Genomic DNA, 11,442 nt, shown 5'->3' with positions numbered 1-11,442 from the left:
AAATTTATTGAATTGAGATGAGGCGTGACATGAGTCACTCGACTTGAAATCAAATTTGCTCTCTTGAACAGCGTCCTAAGTGTAACAGGTTTTTAAAGCAATTGATCTATAGGATACAACGACTGTGACTCGGTCCCAGCGGTGCACTCACTGTACACGGGCTCGAACCACTTACAATTTAACTTGAAAGTGCTGAATTGACCCAGTGACGAACTCAGCAATCAAAATTCTTAAAACAGAATATCAGAGAGTGTTTTATAAGAGAGAATGATTTTCATATATTTGAAATGTGAATCGAAAATCTTTATATAGACTCCGAAGTGGTGCATAAACACCCTTTAGAAAGGGTTAGGTCCGTTGGGTTTAAACTCAACAGCGCAACCAATTGGAACGGACACACCTCTCTGGTTTAAAACGAAAAGGTGCAAGTGACACTCGCACCGCACCCTCACCCAGCCCAACCTGTCCTGTTGCGTCGCGCACGCGCACACGGACATGAACACGGACTCAAACTCGAACTCGGCTCGGCTCGACGCGCGCGCGGTCAATGGCATATATTAGAGCTATTGGCATAGCCCCCCACAGGACAAAATTCACATGCCCCCTGAATGGGGCTTAAGCCCAACAAACCTATCTTATATACTAGAAGATTTTCTTTAGAAAATCCGACGTGGGACAAAACCCACAACCCAAAAGCACCGAAAATCAAATGTGGAGAGAAACCAAAAAATTTGAAAATCAAATTTTTAATGTTTATTTTGAAAAAATACAACAATCCCCTACATGTTTCAAAATAAAAACTCTTTCGAGTCAAAGTGTAATCGTTATGCAATGATGTCAGTGTCACTATAGACTTGAACCGACATTAGAGTGAGCAAGGCAGGTCTACATGAATCAGGTGACACCATAATCTTGAACCTGAATCCTTTTAATGTAAATTGCAAGTACATGTCACTCACACAACTCTTCCTCTGCAAGTGATTCTGCAGTTCGGTGCATTTCGGTTATATACCATTACTTGGATTTAATGAGTGCTCTAGAGAATTCGTCTAGATTCTCATAGGAAGCGGCCTCCACCTCCACACTCATATACATGAATTCCATCAAGTGTATATAGCAACTATATACACAACCAAATATATGGCTATAAATTTATTAAGAGTTCTAAAAAACTTATTCTTCTGCATTACTGCTCGCACTGTACACCATAGCAGGGGCTCATAAAACTCAGTGCAATTATCTACCTCGTGTCTTATTGTTTACCCATTGAAACATATCTTATGGGACCTGCACTTATATAAATTGGGTTGTTGACACTGGCAGCTTATATATTAGGCTCAACTTCATTCCTTTCAATGTATCATTGACTAACCTTTTAAATAGTCCTTTGGTCAGAGGATCTATCAGATTCTTTTTTGACCTCACAAAGTCAATGGAAATGACTCTATCACGCAACATGTGTTTCACTATGCTGTGTCTGAGTTTAATATGCATGTTCTTTCTATTATATATTTACTCTTTGCTTTTGCTTTAGCCACTTGACAATCACAATGAATAGACATGACTGACACAGGCTTTGGTCATAATGGTATATCAGCTAAAAGATTTCTATGTCACTCGGTTTCTAATCCAGTCTTTTATAAGATAATAAACTCGGATTCCATAGTTGACCGAGCGATACATGTCTGCTTGGTAGACTTCTAAAAGACTGCTCCTCCACCCAAGGTGAAGACATATCTACTAGTGGATTTTATCTCATCTGAATCACTGATCTAGTTAGCATCATTGTATCCTTCTAATACAGCATAAAAACCATTATAATGTAAATCATAAGCCATACTGTCTTTTAGGTATCTCAAAATACTAGACAAGACATTCCAATGCTCTTTTCCAGGGTTACGTGTATATCTACTTAGCCTTCCTATTGCAAAAGTTATGTCTGGTATAGTGTAGTTTGTTAGATACATGAGGCTACTAATTATTCTAGAATACTTTAATTGAGACAAATTACTTCTTGTATTCTTCATGAGAGTCACACTGTAATCATAAAGAGTACTGACAGGTAAACAGTCAAAATGGTTAAACTTTCTCAATAACTTCTCACTGTAATGAGATTATGATAATATAATAACATCATATTTCCTAGTTACTTCAATACCCAAGATTACACTAACCTCTCCTAAGTCTTTCATGTCAAATTTAGATGATAAGAATTTCTTAGTCACAATAATTAATTTAATATTAGTTCCAAAAATAAGCATGTCATCAACATAAATGCATATAATAACATAATCATTTTCAAAAATTTTACTATATATATATCTATCTATATCATTTATATGATAACCATTTGATTTTAAAACACAAATTTTTCATGTCATTGTTTAAGAGCTTGTTTTAAACCATATAATGATTTAATTAGTGTACATACTTAATTTTCTTTACCTGATATCCTATAACCCTTAGGTCGCTCCATATATATTTCTTCTTCTAAGTCTCCATTTAGGAAAGCCGTCTTAACGTTTATCTAGTGTACCACTAGTTTATATATAGAGGCTATCACTATTAAGACCATAATAGTTGTAATCGCAGTTACAGGGGAATATGTATCAAAATAATCTATTTCTTCATTTTATTTAAAGCCTTTTACTACCAAACTAACCTTAAACTTATCAATAGTTTCATTTGATTTTAGTTTCTTTCTAAACACTCATTTATAGCTCATTGGTTTGTTTCCAGGTGGTAAGTGTATGAGTTCCCAAGTGTTATTAGATATAATAGATTTTAACTCATCATTTATTGCTTCTTTCCAAAAGGTTGCATCAGAAGAGTTAATTGCTTCTATATAGGTTGTAAGATCATTTTCTACTAAGAAGGTGAAAAAATTATCTCCTAGGTTAGTTTCTTTTCTAATCCCAGTACTTTTTCTTGGTTGTATCTCTTCTACTATCTGCTCGCAAGCACTTTTACTAGTAGACATGATATCTGATTTATTAACTTCCTCTATTCTTATAGATTTAGATTTCATAAGGAATACGTTCTCAAAGAACTCTGCATCCATAGCTTCTATAATTGTATTAGGATGTAGAATATTATCATTAGTTTTTAAAACTATAAACCTATAGACTGCACTGTTTTATGCATAACATATAAATATATAGTCAGTCGTTTTAGGGCCTAATTTTCTTTTCTTAATTTTATATAATCCTACTTTAGCAAGACACCCTCATACTTTGATATATTTATAACTAGGAACGTGATTCTTCCAAAGTTCGTAAGGTATTTATTCAAAAGATTTAGAAGAAATTCTATTTAGGATATAACAAGCAGACAAAATTGCTTCTCCCCACATATTTGATGGTAAGCCTGAACTATTTAATACAGCATTCATCATCTCCTTAAGAGTTCTATTTTTACGTTCTATTATTCCATTTTGTTCTGGTGTATAAGGAGCTGTAGTTTCGTGAACTATTCCACTCTTTTCACATAATTTTCTAAATTGAGAAGATTCATATTCATCCCCTCTATCTGTTATAAGTCTTTTAATTTTTATATTTAACTGATTTTCAACTTCAATTTTATATTTAGAAAAAATATTTAAAGCTTCATCTTTGTTCCTTAACAGAAAGACTTTAGTGAACCTAGAGTAGTCATTTACAAAAGTTATGTAATATCTTTTTCCATCTTTAGACATGTGACTTCTAAAATCACTTAAATCACTGTGTATCAACTCTAATAGAACAGATGATCATTCTATTTGTTTAAAAGGTTTTCTAATGAATTTTGATTCTACACATGTTTCACATTTATCGAATTTTTCATTAGATATATCAGGTAATAAACCTAATCTTTTCATTTTCTTAAAAGATACTACATTCACATGACCTAATCTATTATGCCATAAATAAAAGGGTTCAATGATATAAACATAACTAGATGTCTTCTTATTATTATCATTAGATACATTTACAATGAATAAACCATCACTACAGTATTTCTTACCAACAAAAGTTCTATTCTTAGTCATTACCAGCTTATTTGAATTAAATACTAACTTGACACCAGCCTTATTGAAGAGCAAACTAGAGACCAAGTTTCTTCTAATGTCAGGCATATATAAGACATCATTCAACATTAGAGTCTTTTTAGAAGTAAGTTTTATAAGTACTTTACTTTTCCATACAACTGGAGATGTTCTAGCATTACCCATGAACATCTGTTCAACATCTTCTCATACTTGGTAGGAGGTAAATATGCTACGATCCTTACACACATGCCTAGTTGCACTAGTATCTAGTACCCACTCCAAGTTGTTTATAAGGAAGATTTCTGACACCACAACTATTACCATGTTAGACTCATTGCTAGTTTCTGTAAGATTAGCTTGCGGTTTATTTTTATTTTTCTTAAGCTTGTAGGTTTTAATGTGATGTTCAGGCTTTCCACAGTTGTAGCAATTTCCTTTTTTCTTGGATTAATTGTTTCCAATCTTCTCTTTGAGCCTGCATTCATTTGCATAATATCCAGGTTTGCCACAGTTATGACATTTGCCATTTTTTAAATATTTTTTTCCGACTTGATTCCACAAGATTCGCTTTTGAATCTATCTAATTTTCAATTTCTTTTTAGTCCCTGATTCTTTTAGTCTCCTCTATTCGTATGTGTACGATAGGGGTTTCCAAAGGAACACTGTTCTTTTTATGTTTCATTCTATTCTTATATTCTTTCCAGGAGGGTGGTAGCTTTTCTATCAGAGCTCCTAACAAAAATGTTTCATCCAACTTAATTCCTTTAGTCGATAGTTTATGAACTAGATTTTGAAAGTCATGAATCTGATTAGTGACAGGTTTATCGATTGTCATTTCATAATGAAGGAAATTAGCAATTGCATGTTTCATAGCGCCTACATCTTCCAATATGTACTTCTTTTCTAAAGCAGTCCATATGTTTTTAGTAGACTCGTAAAAAACATATACATTATATAGTTTATTGGATAAAGAGTTTAAAATATAATTTTTATAATTATTTTTATCTGTTACTTCAGTTTGATTTGCTGGATCTATAGTAAATGATTCAGACAAAATGTATGAAACTTTAAGGGTGGTCAGTGTGGACATCAGTTTCTGTTTCTGCCGTTTAAAGCATTATCTAGCGAACGGTTCGATTTTGGCTAACTCAGCAGAAGCATTTACTGTTACTGTAGCCGTAGTCTATGTAATTCAACAATTCGATTTCAAGATTGTTGGAATATTTGTTTGAATTAAATAGATTATTAAAATCGAGAACAAAAAAATTAAATAAAATTTGAGAAAGAGGACTTATTGAATTGAGTTGATGCGTGATGTGAGTCACTCAGCTTGAAATCGAATTGGCTCTCCTTGGACAGCATCCCAAGTGCAACAGGTTTCCAAAGCAATCGACCTATGGGATACAACGACTATGACCCGGTCCCAGCAATGCACTCACTATACACGGGCTCGAACCACTTACGGTTTAACCTGAAAGTGCTGAGTTGACTCAGTAACGAACTTAGCAATCAAAATTCTTAAAACTGAATATCAGAAAGTGTTTTATAAGAGAGAATGATTTTCGTATATTTGAAATGTGAATCGGAAGTCTTTATATAGACTCCGAAGTGGTGCATAAGCACCCTTTAGAAAAGGTTAGGTCCGTTGGGTTTTAATTCAATAAATGCGACCAACCAGAACGGACACGCCTCTCTGATTTAAAATGAAAAGACGCAAGTGTGATTACACAATTGCAAATAAAGTCTCGTGAGTACCCAGCACACACACACACATGCGAGTACACTTGCACCGCACTCGCACCCAGCCTAGCCTGTCCCGTCCTGTCACGTTGCGCACATGCACACGGACTCGGACTTAGACTCGGCTCGGCATGACACGACTCGGCTCGACGCGTGCGTGCGTGTGGTCAATGACATAGATTAGAGCTATTGACATAGCCCTCCACAAGACCAAATTCACATGCCCCCTGAATAGGGGCTCAAGCCCTAAGGCAAAAAACCTATCTTATATACAAGAAGATTTTCTTTGGAAAATCCGATATGAGACAAAACCCATAACCCAAAAGCACCAAAAATCAAATGTGGAGGGAAACAAAAAAATAAAATCAAATTGAAAATCAAATTTTTAATGTTTATTTTGAAACAAAATACAACACAGGTAATATTTTTATGTTTTCAGTTAAGTAAAAATATACTTATTAAATGGTATAAATGACATATAAACATTAGGATAGATATGTTATACTCCATTTTTCACCGTTGTTGGAAAAACCAATTAAGAAATGACATTGTCTTTGTAGGAGAAACATATAGCACACGTAGCACGAGATATATATAATATGCACAAGACTTGCGAAGATATTTCCGTGCAAGAGGGCAACATGTGACATTGATTGAATAAAACATGTCATTATGGCTGAGCAATGAAAGACGAAACATAGTCGAAAGAAAAGCAGTAGAAAGTGGTTATTGGGACAAGTGTCCAAGACGAGTCTAGAGGGCCAAAGTAGCTGTTGTGACCTATTGAACTTGGAAAGAAACATATAGATGGCTATCTCGAGGGAATTTATAAATAGTAGAGGAGTTTAATAAAACAATTGCCCCATACCAACTCAATCAAACAAATCAAATAGATCAATTATCTTCTATGTTCCTTGGCATTATTTATCCTTTATGTTACTTAGTGTAACCAGTAATTTAATCTTACATTAGGAGTAGTTGTAATCCTTAGTTGTAATCTATTAGTTGTAATCCAAGTTTATACGCATACGTTGAATGAGTTCCACTAAAATAAAAATAGTTCTTCTTTTAGTAAGGTGCTTTGCAGGTAATCCCTATGGTTTACCATAAGTGTTTCTTTTTTATTTGCTTTTGTATTTGAAAGTCATTTCGTACGGAATGCAAGGTGCAACCTATTTTTGGAGGACGAGCCTTCCCCTCTAATAATCACATGATCATTTTAAACAACATCTTGCGAGTGGTTAAATAGGTGATCGATCTTATTAGATCCCGGTCATATATAATCAATTCTAACATATATGCCTATCTTGGCGCTTAGGGTCAAAGTTGTACGGTTGAAATTGAGCCGCATAATAAATTTTTGCATACTCGCGCATATTACACGCGATCAATTTCTAAATTTGAGAGGCTAACAGTTTTTGGCACGCACGGTGAAACTAAAACCTACTTGGTTGCCATAAATATTCATTGTGTATCGGCCGTGCGAACAGTTTTTGGCATGCCTGGTGGGACACCTGATTTGGTATATATATCGGCGTGACTTTATTTTAAGCAATTAATCTAACCTTAGAAAATATAAGCGGAAGGGTTACTCGAAACTCTTCTAAGGCAAATGAGCCTGCAACACCTTCTGCAGTGCCTTCAGTTGGGGAAATGCAGGTGTAGCCAACACCTGAACTCCTAAGTTCGCCATCAAACCTAATGCTCAATCCTCTAAACTAAGAAGGGGCATCCTCATCTCAGAGTGACCCTCTTGAGACAATATCAATTGTGGTTGCGCGATATACATATGGGAATCCAGCATATTGTGGAGCAAGGGCGACCTCAGGCAGAGCAATCACGAATTCAAGCAGACACATTCAACCGCTGGATGGCCAGTCATATCGAGGACATAAACTAGATTGTGGCTATCATTGCTGAGAAGGCACCTGATGCACCTCAGTGAAATGATGAGGTTAGTTCCATTAGAAACTTGGCGCCAATACCACCCCCACAACAGAATACGCATCTCACTCTGACACAGGGTATGTGGAATGTGCCTTTGCCTACTGAATTCAAGGGACCTAAGCAAGAAGCTAGAAACTTAGAAATTAGGGAATGCTTGTGGGCATCATTTCCTTAGGAATCCACCTCATAATGGGGGACAATACCAAGTATGTTCATATCCATCACTAATGGTTGAACCTCAGCATATACATCATGATGATATTATACAACTAGTCCAAGAAGTGGCAGGCTAAGTTCTTGGCCGCACTACTACCCCGGTATACCACAAACCTTATCATGAATGGATTGACTGACAACATCCATTGTTTAGGAATTATTGACCAATTTATCATGCAATGTAGTGAATTAGCTAACAATGATTATTGTAAGTTACAATATTTGGTAATTCCTTAACCTTAGTGGCCTTTACTTGGTATTTTAATTTATTATCAAACTCCATCCAAGCTTTGCAAGAGATGAAAGAGAAATTCCTTAGTGTTCGTGCCATATACGTATTGTCTCGCCATGATACCCACTTGTCCTATATGTTTAAGAATATTACCCATTCAATGGAGCCTACTCGAGTTATATATTTATTCACAATGTCCTTATATTTGACCGCAAACCTAACCTATGTATATTGACGCAGGGAAGGATGTGTTGAGGTCGAGCAACATCTTCCTCAAGGGATAATTACTCCGAATCTACGGAGCTTCTCTAGACTCCTCATAGAGATACCTCGAATCCATGAGGAAAGATAAAAAATATAAATAAATTCTAATAAAATTTGAAATAAATTGATTAATTATTGCCTAATGTGTGTGTTCCTGTTACACCATTAATAAAGAGGAAAAAAAACCAAAATTCATAATTACCAAAAATAACAAAATTATAACTTTAATAAAAATCCTAATTATAATAAAACTTTTCTAAAGTCTAATTTCTAAAAATAAAAATTCCAAATAAAATTTTGCTAGAAGAGTCCTATCACGATTAAAATTTATTTATAAAAAAGAAGAAAATCTAAAATTATAAAAATAAGAAAATATTACAAAAATTGAAATTACTAAAAAGTTTTTTTTCTTAAATTTTCATTTTTGAGCTGAAAGCGCATGTTTTTTGGTGAAATGGACAGATGCGACCCCCACTATTTGGGTTGGTTCACCTTGGATGGCCTGTTGCAGTAAAGATTGATAGGTTGTGTGTCCCGTAACGATACATGGATCAAAAGTTATGATCAATTTACGGTCCACCCTCTTTTGGTCCAACCATTCTAGGAATATATCAGTGCCACGTCCTACATAAGACCCCTCCACTTGGAAAAAATCATCCTCGATTTATCGAAATGACTTCGCACATGATACACAAACAATTTATGCCATAGATGTTTATCATCATTTTCCTTGTACTTTGCATTAGGGTCTTGAGCTGACACAATACATATATTCATGCTCTCCTTGACTAGCATGTATTAGGTCCTTCACTTGTGCCTGCAAGATCTCACATTCTTTCTGATAATATGGGCAATTAGACAGACTTGCCCCTGAGACAAGATCAATGTGGTTTTGTATATTTTGTATGGAAGACAATTTATTAAGGAGTTCATCGAGCACAATCACCTTGAACTCTTGCAACACTGGTTTCAAATCCTCGGGGATGTTCATAGATTCCATATATTTTTCCTTTTCTACTAATACATCTACATCTCTTGTCTCCTTAGATTATTTAATGAAATCATGTTTGGTTATTAGAGACTATCCCTCCACTTTAGAAGTTTTGGATTAGTTATCCGTTCCCATAGGGATGACATGTTCACCACCGATGAATCTTATGGCCTGTTGGGTCTTGGGTTGGTTATCTGTTCTCATAGGGATGATATGTTCACCACTGATGAGTCTTATGGCCTGTCGCGATTCCGTTTCAATCAGGTTATCTCTCACCTGATTGAAATAATGAGATTTCTCTACATTACCCCTTACTGATCGGCTATCATGCTAATAATTTTAGTTTTGTTGGAATAATACATGATCGTAGTCGCTAGGGAAGAATCGCATGCACAACAACTGCTTCATCCACAACCACGTGCGGATTGGCGCCTTCATTTATCTCGTCCGCTCGATTTGAAGTTGTTCCCACCAAATCAAAGCTCTGCTCATGAACTTGTAAGCCACAAGTTTAACTTTCTCCTCTTCCATGATGTTTATGAAGTCGAAGAAACGTTCGACTTCAAGCAACTAATTGAGGAAGTCCTTGAAGTGGAGTTGGCTGTTGAAACTAGGAAGATCGACTTTCATATTGAATTCTTGATCCGTTTGATCTATCCGATCAATGCCTCGTCTGGGATGTTGTGAAATCATGTCGTTGGATCCCACCTTTTTTGGAGTAATCGTATGGCTCACTGTTGGTATCGTCCTACGATTAGTGCGATTACAAGTTCTAACACCTACTGGGGGGCGGATCACCACCATAAACATGGAACTGCTCTAGGGCCTCTGTCTTATGATCGATGGCAGCCTGCAGCCCTTGCATGACTTGCCGATTCTCTCACTGCGCCACTTCGAAAGCTACTGCTATTAAAGGTAAACTCCCTGGAGCACAATCTTTGGGAATGTTGCCCGACACGTCGTTAGAAGCCATGGATCAGAGGAGAAAGCTTCGCTTTGATACCAAACTGATGCAGGGAAGGACGTGTTGAGGTCGAGCACCATCTTCCTTAAGGGGTAATTACTCTGAATCCACGGAGCTTCTCTGGACTCCTCACAAAGATGCCTCAAATCCATGAGGAGAGATAGAAAATAAAAATAAATTCTAATTAAATTTTAAATAAATTGATTGATCATTGTCTAATGTGTGTGTCCCTGTTATACCATTAATAAAGAGAAAAAAAACTAAAATTTGTAATTACCAAAAATAACAAAATTCTAGCTCTAATAAAAATTCTAATTCTAGTAAAACTCTTCTAAAGCCTAATTTATAAAAATAAAAATTCCAAATAAAATTTTATTATAAGAGTCCTATCATGAATTCTAAAAAATAAGAAAATCTAAAACTTTAAATGTAAGGCTCGTATCCTAAATCGTATTGTTCCGCCAACTTCCGCGATTTTTCTTGTCGAATTCTGGCAATTCGTGACCTGTAGACAGCGTTTGCGCACAACCCTAAATCTCATTCCGTAGATCTGAGTTGGCTCGACTCAAAATTTGTACCATTGCGACCGCGCCGTCGCCGCGTCTTACGCACTGATGCGATACCCAGGCTAGGAATTGTGGGCCAAAGTACATTTCGAAGAAATGCCGCTCGTTATAAATCTTGAGAGAATCTCTATCTAAACACCACATCAATCAATCAAGTACTAGTCAAGTACACATCCCATCACCACTCATCACACCCATTCCCCTCTTACACAAGTCAACCCCAAAGTCAACTCTTCCTTACACCACCCATCCCTCTCATCCCATCCTTCTTACAACACCATCCCCCTCTCCCATCCATCACTCCATCCCATCTCATTCTCCACCATTTTCAAGCAACCAAGAGAGAAAAATATTAAGGAGAGAAAAGAGAACCCAAGATCAAGGCCCACTTTCCTACCCCAAATCTCACCATCCAACCCTTCGATCTTCATCATTCTCCATCAAAGAGAAAGCCTATGAGCTAAGGATTTCAAGGAGCTAAAGAAGAAGGCAATT

Source organism: Magnolia sinica, chromosome 6, assembly GCF_029962835.1.
Source record: "Magnolia sinica isolate HGM2019 chromosome 6, MsV1, whole genome shotgun sequence".
NCBI classification, from domain to species: domain Eukaryota; kingdom Viridiplantae; phylum Streptophyta; class Magnoliopsida; order Magnoliales; family Magnoliaceae; genus Magnolia; species Magnolia sinica.
Note: the sequence above shows the minus strand (reverse complement) of the source record.